A 26,025-nucleotide genomic window follows, 5' to 3' on the forward strand; every position below is an offset into this window, starting at 1 on the left:
TTCATCACAATCTGACACTTCACGTGCAAAAACCAAGTACGCAGAAAGATGCTTTTTCATTACAGAAGTAATAGCAGAAGCTGATACAGTAGGAATAGACTCCCCTTTAAGCTTTACATCCAGAATGTGAGTCTTTCCCCTGCTCTGTACAGTGATCTTTTTGTTGTAGGCATCCATGATTCCCTGTACACGAAACAACCAAGGAATACCTAACAACACATCACATCCGTCCAGTGGCATGATGTAAAATTCTTCAGCATCTACATAGGACTGGATATGTAGACGCAACTTTCCAATGATGGGTGTCACAGCCTCTGTATGGCCAGGACATGCCAAACCTGCCTCTGCTGTATACCCCATCTCTTCAGGTCTGATTCCCAACTTTGAAGCCAATTCTGGGGAAATAAAGTTGGCTTTGGCACCTGGATCAAAGAAGATAAGCACTGTTTGATCCCTGACCTTTCCCCATGCTCTGCAAAGCTCACTTGCATCCGAATTTGGCTTATCGCCCACCATATCTGGCACTAGACCAGCCATGGGCTTCTTTCCTTTCTTGTCTTCCTTGTCTTCAGAATCAGCTGGCCTTTTCTTTGTAGGACAGTTGTAAGCAATGTGGCCAGGCTGCTCACATATAAAGCATTTGTTCTCTGTCCTCAGGACCTTCTTTTGCTCTTCTGACTTGCGAGGAAAACGTCTTTTCCATTTCTTTGCTGGTCCTTTTTCTGATTCAGCCGTAGCTTTGTCTTTCCCTGCGTTGGCTGACTCCTGAGTCCCTTTAGGAGCCTCATTGGGAACGTGCTTCTTGGCTGAATTTTTCTTGCCTGATCCTGCCTTGACGCCAGTGTTAAATTCACAATCTTCTCCCTTGAGCAAACCATTGCCAGTGTTTGTTACCTCGATGAGCTGCGTCAAAGTAGTGACTTTTGTCTTCGTACAGTACTTTCTCAATCCTTTAGGTAGGCCACAACAGTATTTTTCAATCTGTTCTGTCAATGGCACAAACCTATAGGAAGTTACTGGAAGTAGAGCTTTCCAAAACTTCCGATTGTAATCATCCAGATTTCTGCAAGTGGCAGCATTTAGCTGGTGCCATTCTGTCATGACATCTGCTTCGAAATCATCAGATAACCATGCTGCTGCAAAAATCTGCTTGAAGTAAATCCATGTGGACGGAGCTTGCCCTTGAAGCAATAAAGTTGTCCACCATTGTCCCGCATTCCCTGTCAAGAAAGTGGCTGCCTTGCGGACCTTTGAAGCCTCTGTAAAGTTTCCCCTGCATAGGCCTTATCAAACTGCTGGAGGAATGAAAGAGCCTTCTTCCTGTCATCAAACCCTGTAAAGGTCGTGAATGACACTCCTTTGCCACCTTCTTTGTACGGAGTTGGCCTCTCCAGCGGCGTTAAATTGTCATATGGAAGTGACTGAAACATGGGAACACTATTAAGGTTCATCTGTGTTCCTTGGCCGCTATTAACTTGACCTGGAAATGCCATATTTGGCTGCTGATTTGTAATTCCAGCCATACCAAAATTTGCTTGTGGCATCCCAAATTGTCCCTGAGTGCTTTGAAACCCTGGTTGCATACCCATGACACTGTACATGGGGTTAGGCATCATCGTTTGAGCACCCGCAAACACTGTTCCTGGCGTATAAAACTGATTTCCAGGTGCATGACCAGCCATGCTCTGAAATACCGATCCACCTCCAAAATAGCCAGGGTGTACTGAAGGTGGTGGGAAGACCTGTTGCATAGCCTGTAAGTTGCTTCCCTGCCCATTAGAACCAGCTATAGGCTGCTGAAAGGTGGCGGGCTGAATTGGTACAGCTTGAAAAACTGGCATCTCAGCCACCTGTTCTTGCACCTTAGGCACAGGTTGTGGAGACTGCATGTTCTCCGTCAAGTGTACAGGTGTTTCCATTGACTGTGCGGTATGAATCACCTGTGTTCGAGCCTTAACAGGCTTTTGAATATGATCCAGTGACCCAACTTGCTGAGACGGAACAGGAGGTTGCAGAAAGGCTAAAAACCTTGGGTTCTGCATTACTTGTGTGAACATAGCCACAGCAGTAGCCAACTGGGTCCTGAATATATCATCATCAGTCTGTGGTGGTCTTGAGGACTCACCCACTTCATGTGTCTGTTGACCCTGTGAAGAGGAAACCTCTTCAGTCACATCATCTGGTCTGTCAGCCATAATTACAATTCCCTGTGTCTCGTCTATGATCCCCTGTGTCTTCAAGCCCAAAACTGACCAAGGCTCACTTCTATGGGAAAAAGTGATTTAATCCCGTCGATGGAACCATGAAACCGGCCTGTTCAATCCAAAAAGGGCGGTAGACTTTACTTTAAACCTTGATTTAGCTTTCACCCATTATTAGTCGTCTATTTTACCTGTACTTTCAAGACACAACAAAGGGGAGAGGGATACAGGCTGCTAGATTGCACCTGTATGAGTGGACAGACACCAGATTGGCCCCTAACTTAGGCGCCCCTTTCGGTATTTCTTTATTGTTCAAAAGAGGGAATAAACGCTGTGGTTCCTACAAGCTGCCCCGCACAAACTCGGCTGAATTTCCACTGTTCCAGCCCGATTTCGGCAGCATAACTGTACTAGAACCTTTCACGGTCAGTATTCCCACGCATTGACCGACTTTCCCGACGCATACGGGCACTTTGCAAAACCTGGCGAGAATCTGCAGCACGCTGAATTCTCTGTTTTCAGCCCTGAAAATGCGCCAGATCGCCTGTACAGCGGTCCCCTTGCGTCCCCGAACCTCCTGGGGGTATTAGGGTCCGTTTAGGGCCAAAACCCTAAACCTGCAAAAATACACAGCAGGCTGTAATTCACTGTTTCGGGCTCCGTTTCGCGTGCCGGTCGCATCCCTAGCAAGTCCTCGAGCTCCCGCACCTGTAGGGCTACTTGCCCTTTGAATCGGACGAGATTTCTGGCGTGAAACCTCTCCGAATTCACCTGTACCTGCGGGGGGATTAGCCGCTAGCTAATCCAGTACCTGTGCAAGAGGCTCTTGCCTCGGCAATCGCGCATGAACCCACACAACTGTACATTGGTCAAATGAAGAGCCCACTAGAGGGGCATAACATACTGCCAAAGGGGAGAGAGAGGGCAGTGCGTAGCGTGCAGGGCATCACTCCTGGCACCGCACTGTGCATAAGAGGGAAAGCAAGCACTCCATAGCTCTTAACCTGTGACAGAGACTTGCAAAATGAGCCTCCCAGCTATAAATCACGTTTTTGCCTTCTCTATAAGTAGTAAACTGGCCTCAGAGTGCCAAGTGTCACTCATTTGTGCATTTTCCCGCTTTAGACCCTCGGGTCTAAAAATATCTCACCTGCAGCCTCTGTTGACTTGGCCACAGAGTAACAAAATGATCCCCATGTCAAACTGCACGTAATGACGCGAAGACATTTTCAGGTCCCAAAATAGCAGTTCCCTAAATTTTAGGAGATGCTGCCATTGTATCTTTCTAGGTCATCCGACCCTCTTTGTACACTGCGGCCACATCCAAAACTGAAATGTAGCCTCTGTAGCAAAGGATTCCACTTTGGCTAGTCAATGACCCCACTTGGCTAACCATAGTCCTTGTCCAACCTTAGTGCTCTCTTGCCCTCAGGCCTGGACTCCCTCTGGACAGTTCCACACTAGCTATGCAATGCAGGGCAGTTAGATTTCCCGAGGGGTGTTTCCAAAAAGTGAAAGTAAATAGATAATAAGAAAGAAATCAACAAAAAGGATAGATAGTAGTCACACGCTGGTGACACCGAACCTCCAAGGTCATCTGCTCGTGAAGAGACATCTATTGAGAGATGCCGAGAAATTTCAAGTTATAATCTGCTAGGGTTTCCATGGCAAGCATTTCAGGATACCCCACTGAAACCGGCCCGTAGGGCGGTAGGCGTTGGCTTTCACCCGAAATTCTTTACTTTATACACACACACAGAGCACTTTGCAAAGAGAACCTGCGACGGGAGTTAACACTTCAACTCACACACGGCTCGGAAGCTAGAATGCTCCGAGCAGACGCCGACAACCTGTAGGTCCCAAAATTGGCGCCCCTTTCGGTATTTCTTTATTCTTTAGGAGGGTAAATTACAAGGTAAGGTCCTGGGAATCCTTCACGTGTATCCACCTAGATACCATTTGATTTGGCCAAATTTCGGCAACATAACAGCCCAAAAACTTGCGCGAAACCAATTCCCCTGCTGGAACTCGCTTGCACTGTCGTATACCCTCTGATTCCTGTCCAAAAACAGTAAATTCAGCACGCTGTATTTACTGGTTTTTGCCCTGTTTTCAGCCCCAAACAGTCCCCTAACTGTCCTTTGCCAGTGGGGCACGATTCCCAATGATCCTGGCGTCCGTATGGCTGAAAAACAGTCAAATTACAGCGCATACACAGCCCTGATTTTGCACCTGTACGGTGAGGTTATGACCCTCACCAGTGCCTGCTTTGGAGCAGCAGTTAGCTACCCCTGTTCCTGCTCAAGGAGGCTCTTGCCTCAGCACAAAAGCATGAACCCACACAACTGTACATCAGTCAAATGAGTAGCCCTCTTGTGGGGCATCACATAACTGCACGTAGGGGAGAAAGAGAGCAGTATGTAGCGTGCGGGGCATCACTCCCGTCACCATACTGTGCATAGAGGGCAAGGTAAGCATTCCATAGCTTCTGTACCTGTTGCAATCCGCCTGTGGCTGAAAATGGCGTCCCCTTTGATGATATGCAGCTCGTTTTTGCCTCCCAGAGTGGCAGAATCGCTCACAAGCTGACACGTCGCCCAGTTTCCGAGTTTGGGCTTTCCCTGCTAAAAATATCTCAACTGGTGCGTCAGTTGACTTCGCGGCAGAGTTGTAAAGTGTTCCCCTAGTCATACCGAAGGTAATGACGCGAACACATTTCGTGGCCCAAAATAGCAGTTCCCTAAATTTTAGGAGATGCTTCCGTTGGGCTCCCACTGGTCTTCTGACCATCTATCCTCATTGGGACCGCATCCAAAAATGCAATGTGGCCCAACTGTCGGATACTTTTTGTTGGAAGTCCCACCTTGACTTTACGCCTTAATTGAGTTCACTTCCTAGTATCCACCAACTTGCTAAGTGCGACGGGGGGACCTATATGATCTTGCTCTGAGCCTAGACATCCTCTTACCATACGAATTCCAGTGCCGACCACTTCCCGTCTGCGGGTGAATCTACCGTTCACATTGGCCATACAATGTCCGACCGTTTGCTACTTCAAGAAGAGGGTCTTAAACAAATAAAATAAACCCCATTGGAAAGAAACCAACAACCAAGGTTAGCAGTTGCCACATCTCTGTGACATGGTTAATAACTGCCACGTCCTCGTGACATACCCCCCTCTTGAAATCGCAAACGTCCTCGATTGCATACCATAAATACACGCCATTGATGATCTTGTGCTATTAACACTCTTTTATCATCGCATGTATCCGCAAGAAAGGTCGTAACATACATAGATACAAATGACTTAATGAGGCCTTCATACTTTTGCCATTTCCATCTATGGCACTGAATTCATATGTACATTTGATGTACTAGCTCTATCATTACCCCTCCTTTGCACACGTTGGGTTGGGGCATAAGTAGGCTGTAACCCAAAGGCTTCAAGGTAAAGCTGCAATACATTTGGTGACTCTGACAGTTCATGCTCTTCCATCCACTTTGCATCCATAGGGGGATAGTTCTTGAACTTCACCAAATAGCGTCTTGCAACTTGTCCTTTAACTTTTCTGTCCTTATGTGCCAAAACTTGCTCAGATACCAGGATCTCATCAAGTTCCTCAACTTCTGGCTGATCCTCAACTGGCATATCTTCTGGCACATCACCCACGAAGGGTCTTAGAAGACTCACGTGAAACGCATTATGAATCTTCCACGCATCAGGCAATTTCAGCCTGTAAGCCACATCGCTGATCTTGTCAAGCACTTGAAAAGGCCCATAGTAACGCATGTTGAGCTTAGGAAACAACCGTTCCTTACCCTTCATCTTCTTTAACCTTGCCTTTTCGAACCTTAAAAGAACCCAATCACCAGGTGATAGTAGCAATTCACGACGGTGACGATCAGCAGCCTTTTTCTGTTTTGCCTGAGTCTTCTCCAAGGCAACTTTAATCTTCTTATACATCTCATCCATGTTCTCAACATATCGATCTGCCTCAAAGATCTTGTCCTTTGTGTGCAAAATGGGAGGAACCTTTTTGCCGCCTTCAACAATTTCAAAAGGTGCTTTTCCAGTAGATGAATGCACCGTATTATTGTACGCATACTCAAGCATAGGCAAATACTGTTCCCACTTGCCCTTATTATCTGACACATAGCATTTCAGCAGATCTAAGACAGTAGAATTGGCCTCTTCTGACTGTCCATCAGTTTGTGGATGAAACGAAGACGAGAACTTGAGCGTAGTACCCATGTTCTCAAAAAATCCTCTCCAGAACAAACTGGTCATGCGAGGATCACGATCACTGATAATCGATTGTGGCATACCATGGTACTTAAACACATTGTACATGAACAAGCGTGCCATCTGATCAGATTTTATCTTCTTCCTGACAGGGATAAAATGGGCATGCTTGCTGAACCTGCAGATAATGGTCCATATACCATCATTCCCTGTTGGCGTCCTTGGAAGATCAAAGATAAAGTCCATAGCAATGCTTTCCCATGGCTTATCCGGAATCGGCAGTGGTTGTAACAACCCTAGTGCCTTTTGCCTGTCAAACTTGACCTTTTGGCAAACTATGCATGCTCGCACAAAGGCATCCACATCTCTCCTCAAGGTAGGCCAATAGAAGAACGTCTCTACCGCTTTAACTGTTGCATCAATGCCACGATGCCCTGCATACGGTGGGACATGACTCTCTTCCATGACCTTATGTCGCAGTGGCCTAGTGACACAAAGTCTGCCATGCATCATCATAAAACCATCTCTGAGGAGGTAGTGCTCGTGATGTTGCCCCTCTTGTAACTGTTCAAAGATCCTTGCAAAATCTTCATCAGCAATATACTGTTCCTTCATGTCATCTAACTCATGATGATAAGGAATTGACACAGCTGAAATTTGTGGCTTTCTTGATAACGCATCAGCCACAACATTCTTCTTGCCTTCCACATGCATAATCTGGAAGTGGAACATGGAAAGAATGTTTGCCCATCGCATATGCTTTTCGGATAACTTTGACTGTGTCAAGAAGTATCGCAAGGTCTGATGATCTGTTTGGACAACAAAATCAGCACCTAAGAGGTAGTGCTTCCAGCTAGAAAGCGCATGAATCACGGCCAAGAGCTCTTTCTCATAGACTTGCATAGTCCTCTCTGGCCCTTGCAAAATTCGGCTTTCATAGGCTACTACCCGTCCATCTTGCATTAGCACTGCTCCGATGCTACTGCCACACGCGTCACACTGGACCACAAATGACTTCCTGAGATCTGGCAAAACAATAACTGGATCTGAAGTCAACTTTTCCTTTAAGAGACTAAAAGCTGAAATCTCTTTTTGGGTCCATCTGAAAGTGACCTCTTTCTTTTGCAATGCGTGAAGAGGCGATGCTATCTCTGCAAAATTTCTGATAAACCTTCTATAGTAGGAACACAATCCCAAGAAGCTTCTGACATCGTGCACAGTCTTCAAGTCTGGCCATGTCTTGATAGCTTCGACCTTTGCGGGATCCATTCTAACACCATCCTTTGAGACTATGTGGCCCAGAAAGTGGATCTCTTCAAGGAAGAATTCACTTTTCTTAGGATTGACAAGCAACCTGTGACTGCGCAGCTCTTCTAACACAATGGTCAAGTGACGCCTATGCTCCTCTTCATTCTTCGAATACACAATCATGTCATCGAAGAATGTTCCAACAAACTGTTGATGCGAGCGGAAAATCCGGTCCATCATTCTGTTGAACGTGGCTGGAGCATTTGTTAGCCCAAACGGCATCACTAGAAACTCATAAAGACCAAATGTCGTTCTAAACGCAGTCTTGTGCACATCCTCTGGGCTTATACGAATCTGATGGTACCCACTCTTCAGGTCTATCCCGCTGAAAATTGCAGCACCCTCTAAACGATCGAGAATATCATCAATGCGAGGAATAGGAAACCTATTCTTGATGGTATTCTTATTCAACGCACGGTAATCAATACACATGCGCCATGAGCCATCCTTCTTCTGCACTAGGAGCACTGGGGAGCAAAAGGGTGAAGAACTAGGCTGAATCAGCCCCTTCTCTAATAACTCCTCAACCTGGCCCATAATCTCTTTCTGCTGCGCCGCACTAACCCTGTAGGGAGGTCTATTTGGTGGGCTACACCCTGGCACCAAATCTATCCGATGGTCCTCAGGTCTCTCTGGAGGCAATTGCGACGGTAATGAATCAGAAAAACAGTCACTAAACTTTTGCAAAAATGCTGACCTTTCTTTATCTAACACAGATAAATTTGACTGATCACTATCTGAGACATCACGTGCAAAAATCAAGTACACAGAAAGATGATTCTTTATTACAGAAGTGATAGCAGAAGCAGATACAATAGGGACTGACTCTCCTTTAAGCTTTACATCCAAGATGTGAGTTTTGCCCCTATGCTGTACAGTGATCTTTTTGTTGTAGGCATCCAAGACTCCATGCACTCGGAACATCCACGGGATCCCCAACAAGGCGTCACAACCTTCCAGCGGCATGATGTAAAACTCTTCAGTGTCCACATACGACTGAATATGCAGACGCAGTTTTCCAATGATGGGAGTAACACACTCTGAGTGGCCAGGACATGCCAACCCTGCCTCTGCGGTGTACCCCATCTCTTCAGCTTTGATGCCGAGCTTCATAGCTAACTCTGGTGAGATAAAGTTGTCTTTGGCACCTGGATCAAAGAAGATGAGTGCCGTCTGATCCCTAACTTTACCCCATGCCCTGCATAACTCACTGGCATCTGTGCTGGGCCTGTCACCCACCATGTCTGGCACTAAACCTGCCGTGGGTTTAGGCTTCTTGCCTTTCTGGTCTTCTTTATCCTCTGAGTCAGCTGGCCTTTTCCTTTGTGGACAATTGATAGAAAAGTGACCAGGCTGCTCGCATATAAAGCATTTGTTCTCAGCCATTAGGACCTTCTTTTCCTCGAGCGACTTGCGCACAAAAGGCTTCCTTTTCTGTTTCTTTGCCTGCGCTCCAGAAGTCCCAGCTGAATCCTTGTCTTTGGTGGCCTGTTCTGACCCCTGTGACGCATCAGGAGCCGATTTCACAAAGGGCTTCTTCGCTGAATTTTTCTTTTGCTGCCCTCCTTTATCATTGCTCGGAAATCCACTGTCCTCTCCTTTCAACAGGGCAAGACCAATGTTCGCAACTTCCATAAGCTGAGTAAGGGTAGCCACTCTATTCTTTGTACAGTAATCGCGAAGCCCTTTAGGCAGCCCACAACAATACTTCTCTATCTGCCCTGTCAATGGCACAAATCTGTAGGAGGTCACTGAGAGTAATGCTTTACAAAACCTCCTATTGTACTCCAGCAAGCTCTTGCACGAAGCTGCCCTAAGCTGGTGCCAATCTGTCAAGACATCGGCTTCAAATTCATTTGATAGCCAAGCAGATGCAAACATTTGCTTGAAGTAAACCCAAGTGGCGGGTGCCTGTCCTTGCATTAACAATGTCGTCCACCATGTAAGCGCATTGTCCTTTAAGAAAGTGGCAACTTTCTTGACCTTCGAGGCCTCTGTAAAATTCCCTCCCGCATAAGCTGTATCAAACTGCTGGAGGAAAGTGAGTGCTTTTGTCTTATCCTCGAAACCACTGAAGGTACTGAACTTTACCGCTGCACCACCTTCTTTGTAAGCCTTCGGCTTCTCTAGTGCCCCCAAGTTGTCATACGGGATGGTCTGCAACATGGGCACTGTAGTAGGCATGATCGGCACGTGTTGGCCATTCACATTTTGCGTCAGAGGTGCGATATCTGGCTGCTGTCCAGAAAAACCAGCCATGCCAAAATGACCCTGTGGCACCCCAAACTGGCCCTGGTTGCCGTGGAAACCTTGCTGCATGCCGATAGTACCATACATGGGGTTTGGCATGATGCCTTGCATACCCCCGAACACTGTTCCTGGCATGTACGGCTGACTTCCAGACGCATAACCAGCCATACTTTGGAACACTGATCCACCCCCGAAATACCCAGGATGTACCGTGGGTGGTGGAAAAACTGAGTGCATAGCCTGGTATCCAGCTCCCTGTCCATTCAAGACAGCATGCTGGCTCTGAAAGGTGGCGGGCTGAACTGGCATAACCTGTGGAATAGGCGTTCTAGCCACCTGTTCAAGCACGGGAGGAACCTGCTTTGGAGCCCCCGACTCCGCAACATGCGAGTGTTCCCTTTCCTCCTGCGCCTCATGAAGTACCTGGGCTTGAGCTTCAACAAGCTCCGTACGCGGCGTAGGTTGCCTATTTTGATGTTGCACTGGTGGCGCTTGCAAGAATTCCATAAACCTCGGATTCTGCACCAGCTGCGAAAAGACATTCACCGTGGCAACTAACTGAGTCTTAAACGCATCATCCTCGAGTTGCCCTGTCATAAAGCCCTGTACTACTGGAGGGACATTCACGTTGACAGGAGGTACAGACTGACGTGGCCGTGAGCTCTCGCCAATCTCAAAAACCATAGGAATCTCCTGCCTGTCCTTTGGAGAGGAACCCTCTTCCATAATTCCCTTCCCCTTGTCGGTCATAGTGTAATCCCCGCGTTCTTGCAATGTGTGTCTTTACCCTGAACAATCCAGGCTCACTCTTTGAGGAAAAAGTGATTGATGTCCCGGCAATGGAACCATGAAACCGGCCCGTAGGGCGGTAGGCATTGGCTTTCACCCGAAATTCTTTACTTTATACACACACACAGAGCACTTTGCAAAGAGAACCTGCGACGGGAGTTAACACTTCAACTCACACACGGCTCGGAAGCTAGAATGCTCCGAGCAGACGCCGACAACCTGTAGGCCCCAAAATTGGCGCCCCTTTCGGTATTTCTTTATTCTTTAGGAGGGTAAATTACAAGGTAAGGTCCTGGGAATCCTTCACGTGTATCCACCTAGATACCATTTGATTTGGCCAAATTTCGGCAACATAACAACCCCAAAACTTGCGCGAAACCAATTCCCCTGCTGGAACTCGCTTGCACTATCGTATACCCTCTGATTCCTGTCCAAAAACAGTAAATTCAGCACGCTGTATTTACTGGTTTTTGCCCTGTTTTCAGCCCCAAACAGTCCCCTAACTGTCCTTTGCCAGTGGGGCACGATTCCCAATGATCCTGGCGTCCGTATGGCTGAAAAACAGTCAAATTACAGCGCATACACAGCCCTGATTTTGCACCTGTACGGTGAGGTTATGACCCTCACCAGTGCCTGCTTTGGAGCAGCAGTTAGCTACCCCTGTTCCTGCTCAAGGAGGCTCTTGCCTCAACACAAAAGCATGAACCCACACAACTGTACATCAGTCAAATGAGTAGCCCTCTTGTGGGGCATCACATAACTGCACGTAGGGGAGAAAGAGAGCAGTATGTAGCGTGCGGGACATCACTCCCGTCACCATACTGTGCATAGAGGGCAAGGTAAGCATTCCATAGCTTCTGTACCTGTTGCAATCCGCCTGTGGCTGAAAATGGCGCCCCCTTTGATGATATGCAGCTCGTTTTTGCCTCCCAGCGTGGCAGAATCGCTCACAAGCTGACACGTCGCCCAGTTTCCGAGTGGGCTTTCCCTGCTAAAAATATCTCAACTGGTGCGTCAGTTGACTTCGCGGCAGAGTTGTAAAGTGTTCCCCTAGTCATACCGAAGGTAATGACGCGAACACATTTCGTGGCCCAAAATAGCAGTTCCCTAAATTTTAGGAGATGCTTCCGTTGGGCTCCCACTGGTCTTCTGACCATCTATCCTCATTGGGACCGCATCCAAAAATGCAATGTGGCCCAACTGTCGGATACTTTTTGTTGGAAGTCCCACCTTGACTTTACGCCTTAATTGAGTTCACTTCCTAGTATCCACCAACTTGCTAAGTGCGACGGGGGGACCTATATGATCTTGCTCTGAGCCTAGACATCCTCTTACCATACGAATTCCAGTGCCGACCACTTCCCGTCTGCGGGTGAATCTACCGTTCACATTGGCCATACAATGTCCGACCGTTTGCTACTTCAAGAAGAGGGTCTTAAACAAATAAAATAAACCCCATTGGAAAGAAACCAACAACCAAGGTTAGCAGTTGCCACATCTCTGTGACATGGTTAATAACTGCCACGTCCTCGTGACACCCACTCTGCCAGAAGTTGCACTCCGAAGGGAGTGTCAGAAACCATATAACTTCGGGCAAAAATTTTCTTGAAAGCTTGCCAAGTACTTGGAGTGTGCTACTTGGTAGCTGTAGACGTCAACATCTGCATGGCACTGCTTCTGAGAAAAACAGTGACTTGAAACAAATATGGATCCTTCTCTTGCAAGTGATCTTAATTGGCTTATGCCCTGTAAGACATGAGCGGTGAAGACGGGAGCGCGCCAGCGATGCGCGATGAAGTAAGGGTGGGAGTGGCTAATAAGTCCGGGTTGGAGCGCGAAGATACCTCAAATAAAATTCGCTCTGTCTACTCTTTTGTAGGACCGGTATGCTTTCAGAAAAGCACACGCCTGATGCTCTGATACCACTGTCACAAGACAAGCACCACGTGCCAATAGAAAAGAACAGACTGAAACAGACTTTTAGCACTTCAATAACAACTGAATTGAGAGAGAGAGAGAGAGAGAGAGGCGACACGCGACACGAAGTGGCGGAATTCCACCCCAAAGAGTATTGGCCCCAAACTTTGACGCCCCTTTCGGTATTTCTTTATATTGCATCAAAGTAGTACAAGCCGGTACTCGAGACTCTACACCTTCTCCAAGAAGCATGCCAGAGAATGAGCCCTAACCTCATATTTAAAGGCCCTTGGCCTAAAAAGCAATTACAATGAAAAGCCTTCAAACTTAAATGCATCTGGTCTAAAAGCAGAGCCAAAAAGCTACCAACGTAAATCACGGAAATCCGTACAGCCTACCACGTCATCAACCGACGCAATTTTCAAAAATCTCCCTACTGCCCTTAGGGTTAGAGTTAGGGTTTCTGCAGTTTTAGGGTTAGGGTTTCCAAAATTAGGGTTTGCAAGTTTTAGGGTTAGGGTTTCCAGAATTAGGGTTTCAGTAGTTAGGGTTTCTAGTAGAAATTATGGTTAGGGTTTCTATTTTCATCTTGTTGATTATTCATGTGCGCTCCCGTTTGTGACAGTGGTATCAGAGCTCGGATTCCTCTCTTTCTCTGCGAAGAAGGACGATTCCGGAAAGGAACGGGAAGAACCATGACAAGCCACGGAAGAACCGCTGAAGACGAACTTCAGCAAGTGCGAGCCCAACTCGCAGAATTGCAACAACTCATTTCGTTGCCGGCTGTCCCAAAGGATTTGGACGGAATCAAGAAACCACAAGGAACGGATGCCGATGGGCGTCGGGAAAATCCTGCTAATGGGAATAACCCGCAGGTGAATGGTGCCGAAAGAGGTGCCGAAACGCACAAGGGATCTCCGGATCAAGACAAACGGCCTTCCAAGAGCAAGGGCCAAGAAAAAGAACTCTCTCCTTAACAAAAGCAAGGATGTCTCTATCTCTTCTCCATCATATTCTCCTGACTATACTACTACATCTACTTCTCATACAGTATCTAAATCTTCTCCCAAGAAGAAAACTCCTACTACTTCCCTACATACTACTAAAGAGAAGCCCCAATTCAAGAGGGATAACCGCAGACGTCACCGCAAGATGCGGATTTTCAAATCCGGTGACAAGGATGTGAAGTTTGATAACTACACACGACGGAGAGATATCTCCAAGACACTGTCTTTCATCAGGCAGTTTGAAGTTGCTTTTGCCAATGGAAACTTCACTGAAAAATCCAAGTTGCGTCATGTTGGGACGCATCTCAAGGAGACTGCAAGCAACTGGTGGCTAGCCAAAATTCTGGAAGGTACTCAAGCTAGAACCTGGGCTCAATTCAAATCTGAATTCTATGAACAATTTCTTCCACCTGATTTCGAGAAGGACAATCGGAAGGAATGGGACTGGCTCGCCCAGAAGGAACATGAGAAAGTCACCACTTATGTTGACAAGTATTGGTCGGTTCTTCTAAAGGTTACTCCTTTCATGAAGATCTCCGACGAGGAAAAGATGCGAAAATTCGAAGCGGGTCTCCTACCACAGATTCGGAAGAGCGTGAAGGTGTATCCTCATAATACCCTTCAGAGGATGATGGAGTCAGCAATCATTGCGGGACCTACACTCTAACTACAGAAGAGATATTCCAACCGGAGCAGACTATCCATCATCAAGACCGGACACTTAAGTCTGGAAAGATTCCACTCTAGATGCTCAGTGGATAGCCGAGCAAGAATTAGGCCTGTGTCACACAAGGGCGGCGCCCATCCATGACATGGCACGTTTGAGGCAGGCGCCCATTTTCGGTCAAAAAAGGATGTCCGAGTATCCAGTCAGACAAGGCAGACGAAAGTAATATAAAAAAAATTGACACTGCAGGAAACTGACGAATCAGAGCCGCCGAAATCCTTCATGGCCGCGCGTAGGCGGAGTGGGAGGGTCGCCCAACTGTGAGGGGGTGTTGTCCATGACCTGGCACGCCAACACAGCACTGAGGGAGATGTCCTCCGGACGTGTGTGACAGCTGAAAGCTATGGCAGCTGCTTCGATTGGTCCAACGACGCATCAGAGAAAGGCGTCCGCCCTCGTCTGACAAGGGTCTTAGCATCCTATCTCGAGATTCTGGAAGAATATGTACAAGCACTACAATTGAGGACAACTGTTTAGAAGCCAGAGGGATGTTGCTAAATGGACTATTTTCTTATTTTCTCGAGTAATTTCTTTTTATTGAAATTAGGATATTTCAAGATGTGCACTTGAACCTTAAGGTTAGGAACTGTAGATCTACTGGAATTATTAAAAAGCCATCAGGAACGGAAAACTCTGATGCATCATATGATGGGTGACATTAAGCATCGCGAAGGGGTTTTACCATTAGTTCGGTAGGAGAGACCGGTAAACGAATATTCCTAATGCGTCACGTGATGGAGTGATGGGAGCATCGGAAAGGGAATATCTCGTTGGTCGGGCAGGAAACCCGAATTGGAAAGTGGAATACACATAAAGACCAAGCACAAGAATAAAGATGGGTTCCGAGAAGCTTTCCTTAAAAAGCGGAATATTTTAACGAGTTTTTTGGGAAGAGCGGACGCTTTCCCGCGAGGAATCTATGTCTGCATTACATTTGTGCATGTGGTTGCATCCAAGGACGCCTGGGAAGTGCTATGAAAGGCATTGTTTTTAACTTATAAGGTTTTATTGAGTTTTTTTGGGCAGGTTCAAACCATTTATAAAATATACAGACCGTCCACTTAATAAGTGGACAGCCACTTAGAAAATAAAGCAACGAAACCAGCCAGCGAAATCTCTCTCCCTATTTCGGGTAGAACAGAAGGAAAAAAAAAAACCGCTGCGATCTCTACGGGGCCAGCCTTTGCTCAGCTATCCTATTGTGGCCAAGGAGCTATAAAAGCACCACATGCCCTCACTCAGAGGAAGAGTTGCCAACGCCAACAAAAGAAGACTCTGCCGCCAGAAGACGCAAGAGATCGCGAGATTACGAAGCACGGACATCGCTTTTCCCGCGCAAGAGCGACAGGTATCTATTGTGGATTCGCCATACGAATTGTTGTCCCGTGTTTGTATGTGTGTTTGCAGGTCTTCATCGCGAAGGAGAAGCGGGAAGGCTTTGGCCTACGCTTGGGAATTTCGGGAACGGAATTCAGAAATTGTCTGCGAAGTCTCGACTCTGAGTACAAATGGAAAAAGGATTGATCTCGGATTTTCCTTATGGGAAGGAACGACCATCGAGTCAAAGAATAAGAACGGAGGGGTTTTCTCCGGTTCTTGTGCTTGTTAAAAGATTCTCCCTAATAAAGGATTCTCTTTAAGGGGAGGGACCAGCCCATCTTCTGGTCCCAAATACTATGTCAAACTTCTCCCTCAACTTTGTTTAGTTGAAAGATTATTTATTTTCATCTTGTTGATTATTCGTGTGCGCTCCCGTTTGTGACAAGCACTTTGCCCCCCGATCGCTTCAAGAACTCGGCTCAAAGTATGTTGTGGTTGTTGATGAAAGCAACCACATTGGACGTGGATGCAATGAGAGGCTCTATCCAAGGTAGTTTGCTGAAATCCTTCAAGAGGTTGTTAAGGCAATGTGCCATGCAAAAGGACACTGTGATGTGAGGATAAGCGCCTTCCAAAATAGCTCCGGCTGCCCACTTTGATGCCTCCCCATCGGTGACCAGACCTATCACAAGGTCCGACCCAATGGTCTCTACGGCGGAGGCCCACTCACCCGCAAGGACATCTGCTGATTTTCCTGTCTCCGTGGCGTCATGGGAGTGGGCAAAATACATCTCCCCTTTGGAATAGGCAACAATGCCATGGATGGACCTCCTAGTGTCGCTCCATCCATCCCCAATGAGGGTCACGCCATACTTCGTCCATTGCCTCTTCATGTTGAGGATTGCCATCTCCACAACGGCCTTCTCTCTATCGAGTAGAGTATTACGGAGGGCCTCGGAAGAGGGTGGCACGTAGCGTACCCCATACTCTCCAGTCCTCGTGCACGTGGTCTTGAAGTACTCCGACCTAGACATTGCACACAAGAGATGTTAGTAGTATTTACTATTTGAGAATCGAGATGATTGATTGTATGAAAATGATACTAAGTTTTACCGAGCCTTTATGAAGGGGATGTGATCGTGATAGAAAAAGCGGGCAACACTTGTATCCACAGCCTCTTTCCTTTTTGGATCCCAAGTGGTATGTAGGGTGCGTTGGTAAGATTTGGAAGTGGAGACCAGAGTAGTGTTAGGCATTGAAAATGCCGATCAAAATGATGTCGCCGCCGTCTTCGTCGTTGCCGCATTGCTATCACCACCAACCGATGAAGAAGGTGTAGAAGAAAGAAAAACCAAATTGTTGGGATAGATTGCGGGACGCTTAGGCCTTGCCGCTTCTTTCTCTCCTTTGTTGGCTTTGATGACGGCATCCTTGGCTTCAAATACCTTCAACAATTGCTCGTTGACGGCCTTGCATATTGCTACTTGTTGTCCCTCTAGCTTAAGGAGGTGAGCACGGACTTTGGTTGTGCTGGATTGCCGTTCGAAGCCACATAGTTTGCACTTCCATGCGCGTGCACCACCGGATGTGCCATAACTGATGAGACTCGAGAGAGGAAGAAATCTTGAGAGAGAGAGAGAGAGAGAGAGAGAGAGAGAGAGAGAGAGAGAGGGGGGGGGGTGATGATGGCGCGATGGAGAGTGATAGAGAGGCAGAGTCGACTCTCAAGCTTGAGCCTTGAAGCTTAAAGCCTTGAGGCCCAAGGGAGAGGGAGAGAGGTGATGAATGAGTGAATCATGAACCGAGAGTCGAGAGAGATAAAGAGATGGAGAGGTGGAGCTTGAGGAAGAAGTGGAGCGGCAAGCCTCAAGCTTGAGGCTTGAGGCTTAAAGCATTGAGGCCCAAGGGAGGAAGAGAGAGTGCCTTGCCTTGCCTTGGCCCTTGACTCTTGACTCTTGAGAGAGGAAAGTTGAGGGGGACAATAGATATGGCATATGCCTCATTGCCTTGAGGCCGTTAGCTTATATAGGAGAGGAGAAGACCACCCCACCCCCCCCAAACCAAAACCGTTCAAAGGCGTTCACTAAATCCCAACCAAAACTTTTTCAAATCTGTCCCAACGAACAGTTTTTTTTTAACTCGCCGTTCCATTAGCCCGTTCCGCCCGCCGTTCCAGTGACAGATTTTCCGGGAACACCGTTCCGCCTGCGTCTCCGTTCGGGCTCCCCGATCCCTTTGGGAACGCGTTCCGGGAATGAGGGGCCCGTTCCGCCTGTTCCCTCTTACTCTGATGATACCTCAGAAAACATGTTAAGAGAGCTTGATGTCAATGATATGAGATTGGCCAGGTGCTCACAGGATGTGGTGCATAATGAGGACTGCACATGGATAGGCCATCCTGAATGGCCTACAGAGATTTCCAGCAGCAAATGGGTTCACTTCTTTTCAAGGGCCCCCCACGCCGTTGCCAATGTGGTATTTGCTTTTGATTGCGTAAATGGAATGTACACACAATGCAATACCTCAATGCAGACTCTAGTGACTCGAATGATGACAATCGCCACGGTAACTCCTAGGAAAAGGCACCTCCGGGGCTGATTTGATGCACCTTGGATCCTTCTCGATGTGGGATTGCGGATGGCCACCAAGGGGCTGATTTGCACTCCCAATGTGAGAGGAATGCAGGGCTGGAAACGCAGATCTCGACGAGGCCGATGATGGACAGCAATGGAGCACTCGATGACGACGGGGGAATGGCCGAGGTGAGGGCTCAATGGGCTGCCGAAGTGCTGGACCGCATCTGGATTGGGAAAACGCTAGCAGATTCCATACCATCACCCTGGCGATGGGCTGAAAACTGAAAACGCTGGCCTGGTCTGTTGGCTGAATCCAGTGCTTGGGCTGAAATCTGAAACCCCGGAGGCCTAGCTGAAATCTGCAAGAGGCTGGTTGGTCTTTGCTGAAAACGCTGGCTGAATCTGCTCCACTCTAGCGCTTGTCACGAGGACGTGGCAATTGCTAACCTTAGTTGTTGGTTTCTTCCAATGATTTTTGTTTTATTTTTGAGACCCTCTTTTTGAAGTTGCAAATGGTCGGACATTGTATGGCCAATGTGAACGGTAGTTTCATCTACAGACGGGAAGTTGGTCGGCACTGGAATCCGTATGGTAAGAGGATGTCTAGGCTCAGAGCAAGATCATACAGGTCCCCCACGTCGCACTTAGCAAGTTGGTGGATACTAGGAAGTGAACTCAATAAAGGCATAAAGTCAAGGTGGGATCACCAACAGAAAGTATCCGACAGTTGGGCCACATTGCACTTTTGGATGCGGTCCCAATGAGGATAGATGGTCAGAAGACCAGCGGGAGCCCGACGGAAGCATCTCCTAACAATTAGGGAACTGCTATTCTGGGCCGTGAAATGTGTTCGCGTCATTACCTTCGGTATGACCAAGGGAACATTTTAGTACTCTGCTGCAAAGTCAACTGATGCACCAGTTGAGAGATTTTTAAGCAGGAAACCCAATGCGGGGAAATTGCATGCATGAGTGCCAAGTGGCACTTTTTGGTCAATTTACCAAGTTTGGGAGAAGAGAACTCGTAACTAACTTTTGAGAGCAGTTTTGGAGGCTATTAACTTGGATTTTCAGCCATTTCTCTCCATTTTTGAGCTTCCCATGACTTTGCCTAGGTCCAAGGAGCTCATTTTCAGCATTGAAAGGCATCAGATGCGTGTTTACAGGGCTGTTTCGCTGCGTTTTCAGCGATACGCAGGTTTTGGCAGCCATGGAAATCTTCTCCTTTTTGCATCTATTTGTTCACAGATGCATTACAGGTCAAGGGCAGAAGAGAGGGCGCTCGATTTATGCTGGGGGGATGCTTCATTGAGAACCTGTCACAGGTTAAGAGCTATGGAGTGCTTTCTTTCCCTCTCATGTACAGTGTGGTGCTAGGAGTGATGCCCTGCACACTACACACTGCTCTCTCTCTCCCCTACGTGCAGTTATGTGATGCCCCACAAGAGGGCTACTCATTTGACTGATGTACAGTTGTGTGGGTTCATGCTTTTGTGCTGAGGCAAGAGCCTCCTTGAGCAGGAACAGGGGTAGCTAACTGCTGCTCCAAAGCAGGCACTGGCGAGGGTCATAACCTCACCGTACAGGTGCAAAATCAGCGCTGTGTATGCGCTGTAATTTGACTGTTTTTCAGCCATACGGACGCCAGGATCATTGGGAATCGTGCCCCACTGGCAAAGGACAGTTAGGGGACTGTTTGGGGCTGAAAACAGGGCAAAAACCAGTAAATACAGCGTGCTGAATTTACTGTTTTTGGACAGGAATCAGAGGGTATACGACAGTGCAAGCGAGTTCCAGCAGGGGAATTGGTTTCGCGCAAGTTTTGGGGCGGTTATGCTGCCGAAATTTGGCCAAATCAAATGGTATCTAGGTGGATACACGTGAAGGATTCCCAGGACCTTACCTTGTAATTTACCCTCCTAAAGAATAAAGAAATACCGAAAGGGGCGCCAATTTTGGGGCCTACAGGTTGTCGGCGTCTGCTCGGAGCATTCTAGCTTCCGAGCCGTGTATGTATTCAAGTGTTAACTCCCGTCGCAGGTTCTCTTTGCAAAGTGCTCTGTGTGTGTGTATAAAGTAAAGAATTTCGGGTGAAAGCCAACGCCTACCGCCCTACAGGCCGGTTTCATGGTTCCATTGCCGGGATATCAATCACTTTTTCCTCAAAGAGTGAGCCTGGATTGTTCAGGGTAAAGACACACAGTGCAGGAATACGGGATTACACTATGGCCGACAAAGGGAAGCGCATTATGGAAGAGGGTTCCTCTTTACAGGACAGACAAGAAATTCCGCATGTTCGCCCTGCCAAAAAGTGGTCAAATTAGGGCTGATTTTCTGCTGCGTTTTAGGGTTTGCAAGTATGAACCAAGATGAGATAGGGAGAGGTCTCACTGTGGTAGATTGGCCACTAGATCTCCTGCGGGAGTGATGTGGGTCTGCCAGGTGACATGCTGCTTGCCGATTCTCTGAGGCGATTGCTTGGATTCTATGACGCATTGGTAAATCATCTTGAAATTTGAGCTTGCTTGGTCGTGGGTAGTACGCCGCAGTGTTGGTGGAATTATGCTCGTTTGCAGAGGCAAGAGCCTTTTGCATACGTAAAAGTTAAGGGACAGGTTGCAAGATGCTATGGTGAAGTTCAAGAACTATCCACCTATGGATGCAAAGTGGATGGAAGAGCATGAACTGTGAGAGTCACCAAATGTATTGCAGCTTTACCTTGAGGCCTTTGGGTTACAGCCTACGTATGCCCCAACCCAATATTTGCAAAGGAGGGGTAATGATAGAGCTAGCACATCAAATGTACTCATGGATTCAGTGCAACAGCAGTGTACAGTTTGACAAAAGTATGAAGGTCTCATTAAGTCATTTGTACATATGTTTTGACAGTCTTTCTTGCGGATACATGCGATGTTTAAAGGGTGCTTACCACACAAGATCATCTATGGCATGTATTTATGGTATGCAATCGAGGACGTTTGCGATTTCAAGAGGGGGGTATGTCACGAGGACGTGGCAATTGCTAACCTTAGTTGTTGGTTTCTTCCAATGATTTTTGTTTTATTTTTGAGACCCTCTTTTTGAAGTTGCAAATGGTCGGACATTGTATGGCCAATGTGAACGGTAGTTTCATCCGCAGACGGGAAGTTGGTCGGCACTGGAATCCGTATGGTAAGAGGATGTCTAGGCTCAGAGCAAGATCATACAGGTCCCCCACGTCGCACTTAGCAAGTTGGTGGATACTAGGAAGTGAACTCAATAAAGGCATAAAGTCAAGGTGGGATCACCAACAGAAAGTATCCGACAGTTGGGCCACATTGCACTTTTGGATGCGGTCCCAATGAGGATAGATGGTCAGAAGACCAACGGGAGCCCGACGGAAGCATCTCCTAAAAATTAGGGAACTGCTATTCTGGGCCGTGAAATGTGTTCGCGTCATTACCTTCGGTATGACCAAGGGAACATTTTAGTACTCTGCTGCAAAGTCAACTGATGCACCAGTTGAGAGATTTTTAAGCAGGAAACCCAATGCGGGGAAATTGCATGCATGAGTGCCAAGTGGCACTTTTTGGTCAATTTACCAAGTTTGGGAGAAGAGAACTCGTAACTGACTTTTGAGAGCAGTTTTGGAGGCTGTTAACTTGGATTTTCAGCCATTTCTCTCCATTTTTGAGCTTCCCATGACTTTGCCTAGGTCCAAGGAGCTCATTTTCAGCATTGGAAGGCATCAGATGCGTGTTTACAGGGCTGTTTTGCTGCGTTTTCAGCGATACGCAGGTTTTGGCAACCATGGAAATCTTCTCCTTTTTGCATCTATTTGTTCACAGATGCATTACAGGTCAAGGGCAGAAGAGAGGGCGCTCGATTTATGCTGGGGGGATGCTTCATTGAGAACCTGTCACAGGTTAAGAGCTATGGAGTGCTTTCTTTCCCTCTCATGTACAGTGTGGTGCTAGGAGTGATGCCCTGCACACTACACACTGCTCTCTCTCTCCCCTACGTGCAGTTATGTGATGCCCCACAAGAGGGCTACTCATTTGACTGATGTACAGTTGTGTGGGTTCATGCTTTTGTGCTGAGGCAAGAGCCTCCTTGAGCAGGAACAGGGGTAGCTAACTGCTGCTCCAAAGCAAGCACTGGTGAGGGTCATAACCTCACCGTACAGGTGCAAAATCAGCGCTGTGTATGCGCTGTAATTTGACTGTTTTTCAGCCATACGGACGCCAGGATCATTGGGAATCGTGCCCCACTGGCAAAGGAGAGTTAGGGGACTGTTTGGGGCTGAAAACAGGGCAAAAACCAGTAAATACAGCGTGCTGAATTTACTGTTTTTGGACAGGAATCAGAGGGTATACGACAGTGCAAGCGAGTTCCAGCAGGGGAATTGGTTTCGCGCAAGTTTTGGGGCGGTTATGCTGCCGAAATTTGGCCAAATCAAATGGTATCTAGGTGGATACACGTGAAGGATTCCCAGGACCTTACCTTGTAATTTACCCTCCTAAAGAATAAAGAAATACCGAAAGGGGCGCCAATTTTGGGGCCTACAGGTTGTCGGCGTCTGCTCAGAGCATTCTAGCTTCCGAGCCGTGTGTGTATTCAAGTGTTAACTCCCGTCGCAGGTTCTCTTTGCAAAGTGCTCTGTGTGTGTGTATAAAGTAAAGAATTTCGGGTGAAAGCCAACGCCTACCGCCCTACGGGCCGGTTTCAGCGCTACTGCAATCTAAATGAAAACAATGGCTAAATGCTTCCTTTTATATGTGAACTTGGCAGGTTATTGTCACAAACGGGAGCGCATAACAATATAAAATATACTCGGATAAATAGAATTTATCACTTAATATTGAAGCCAGAGGATATAGAGAGAAATAGATAGAGAGAGAGATAAAGAGAGTGAGAAGATCGACACAGTACTGGGGACCAGAAGATGGGCTGGTCCCCCCCGTAATAGTATCTTTATTACTGAGGAGAAGTCTTTACAAGCACTTGAACCGAACGTATTACCACGTTCATTCTAGAATAAGACTTGATGGTTCCCGGAAGCCTTGGCTTCCTATTCCTAGGGCAAAACCCTATTCCAAGAAACTTCCGTTCCTTATTCCAAATCCTTGAGAACCAAGGTTCTCGCCTCTGGATCTCACCTTCCAGACTCGGGCATGGCATCCCTGCAACTCTTTTCCGACTCTGTTTCCAAAGTCCTCTTCTCGCAGAACAACTCTGCTTTCTAGGACGCGAAGTCCTTACTTGGGAATCTCAACTTCCGGATCACAACTCGAGAGAGTACCTCTCTCTGATCCGTGGATCTACTTCCCAAACTTGGGTACGAAACCCTTGGGCTGATCTGGCTCTAATTCCTCAGAGCGCTAGAGGCTCATGCCTTCCTCTGCTCCTACTCCCTCACTAAGAGGAAGTACACCTGCAAACAGATACTTAGAGATCATAACATGAAAATCGTTACCTTCAAAGTCTCGACGCTCAAAATGCAACTCGGTTCTCGAAAAGCAATTCCCCGGAAGAGATCTCTACATAGAAAATCCTCTCTTCCAATCCTACACACAAAAGAGGTGTGTTCTCGGGTTCCTTCTCGTAAATCAGCCCCGTCTACGACGTTTATAGGCTGAAAACAGAGAAAAACAACAGCTTGTTGCGATGGAAGCAGGCTCCGTAGACACTTCTTCGCGAGGGAACCCCACTGGGTCCTGGCGACATCTGGTACACTTGGGGCAGCCATGGGCATCACCCGCAAAGTCTTCTTTGCGGATGAAATCTGCAGCAGCATCTTCTTCTTGCAAAAACCGATCTCCTCTCTAAGAAGGGAGTATGATGCTTTTATAGCTCCCTGGCCACGGCAAAGATAGCAGAGCATTGGCTGCTCGCATAGAGATCACAACCATTTTTTTTAAATTTTTTTTTTGGGGGACGCTGTTTTGCCAGAAAAAGAGAGAAAAATCGCTGGCTGGTTTTTACTGCTTTATTTAACCAAAGGCTGCCCACTTATTAAGTGGACGGCCGGTCACCTTTAAAAATGGTCTAAATCTGCCCAAAAACTCAATAAAACCTTATAAGTTAAAAACGATGCTTTCACAGCACTTCCCGGGTGTCCCTGGATGCAATCACATACACAGTTGCAATGCAGACATAGACTTCCTGGCGAGAAAGCATCTGCTTTTCCGAAAAGCAATCCCGCTTTCTCAAAAAGCATCTGTTTTTCCTCAAAGTTTCCTCTGAACCCATCTTCATTCAAGTGCTTGCTTTTCTTTGTGCACAATTTTAACACAGTTCGGAGTTTCCTCCTGACTATGGATATTCCCTTTCCGATGCACCCGTACCCACCTTGTGACGCATCAGGAATACCCAAAACCTAGTTCTTTCCTACCGAACTTACGGTACAATCTCCTTCACGACACTCTATGTCACCCATCCTATGACGCATCAGAGATGTCCGTTCTCGAGATAGTCGAATACTTCTTTCCAATGCTCCCTGTCACCCATCCAATGTGACGCATCAGAAGTACCCGTTCCTGGTGGCCTTACACATATTCCCGTTCTCAGTGCTCTTGTCATTACTTTGAATGACGCACTAGGAATACTCTGTACTCGGATGTCTCCAGTGAGAAAAACCCTCTCACTTAAAATTCCAATAGTTCATTAGAATTATTTTTCCTGGTGTTCCAAGCGAGAAACCCTCTCACTTATAAATCCAATAATTCATTTAGAACTATAAAGCCAATTTAGCAAGTTATAAACTTATTAGGCCTTAGGTAGGGCAAGTGTCCACCAAGTTACCCAACAAATAAATCATAAAAATGATTTATTTAAAAATGAGCCAGCAGGTATGAATTCAGGTGAAACTACGCACATTTGAATTTTGCCCACCCGGGAATCCGATTGACGCGAATGGCTCGTTGGATTCCTCTTACCTAAAATTATATGCACGTCATGCCAAATGCCCACAGTAGTGTAATAACATCTGTCAAAACGCGTGTACAAACCATTTACGCAAATAGGAAAACCTAATCTAATGGACTTGTCCAGGCATGCAGGTCATGCGAGCAGGCTCACAAAATTGTCGGTACTAATCTGGCTAGGATTCTAGACATTCCTATCTAAGAAGAAGGGGAAAACTGGCTCTGGAAGTCGATGAAGCATGTCCACGTGGCACACAGAGCACACAGAGCCATGTGTACGTGACACTTATCATCATAAGAGTAAGCGCATTCAAGTTCAAAAAATAGGTAGCTTTCATGACCATTGAAACTTTTGTGAAATTTCTGTTCGAGACAGCAACATTAAAATGTTGGATGAAAGACTATACTTTTCAATGTCTTGATTCCATAAAAGCGTCGAATTTGACACTCCAACATCCTCCTTCATGGGTAATACAATAGAAATAGCTGAAGTGGAGGACAGTTACATGAAAATGAGATGCATCATCAGTGGTATATTAAACGGCACAGAATGCTCTCCACACAGAGGACAAAAGAAGAAGAGATAGAGGTGTGAAGCCATGCATACACTAAGAGATCTCACAACCATAGCAAGACAAAGAAAGGATTGAAAACCTATAACAAGGTATGGAGGATAATGGGGTTTTTGGTGAAGCAGCTGGTAGACAGATTGACCATGAACCTTAACAGAAGCCATCTTCCTATCTATACCCACCATAATAAGGTAGTTCTTTAACCCCTAAG

At 46.9% G+C, this 26,025-nt stretch overlaps 1 protein-coding gene across 1 annotated transcript in view; it reads right to left on the reverse strand.

Moving 5' to 3' along the window:
• Positions 1–26,025, reverse strand: part of LOC147434017 (uncharacterized) — a 51,239-nt gene that overhangs the window by 14,302 nt on the left and 10,912 nt on the right. The window lies entirely within an intron of this gene.

The sequence above is a fragment of the Adiantum capillus-veneris genome, chromosome 19 (genome assembly GCF_014529385.1).
Source record: "Adiantum capillus-veneris isolate H3 chromosome 19, ASM1452938v2, whole genome shotgun sequence".
NCBI lineage: Eukaryota > Viridiplantae > Streptophyta > Polypodiopsida > Polypodiales > Pteridaceae > Adiantum > Adiantum capillus-veneris.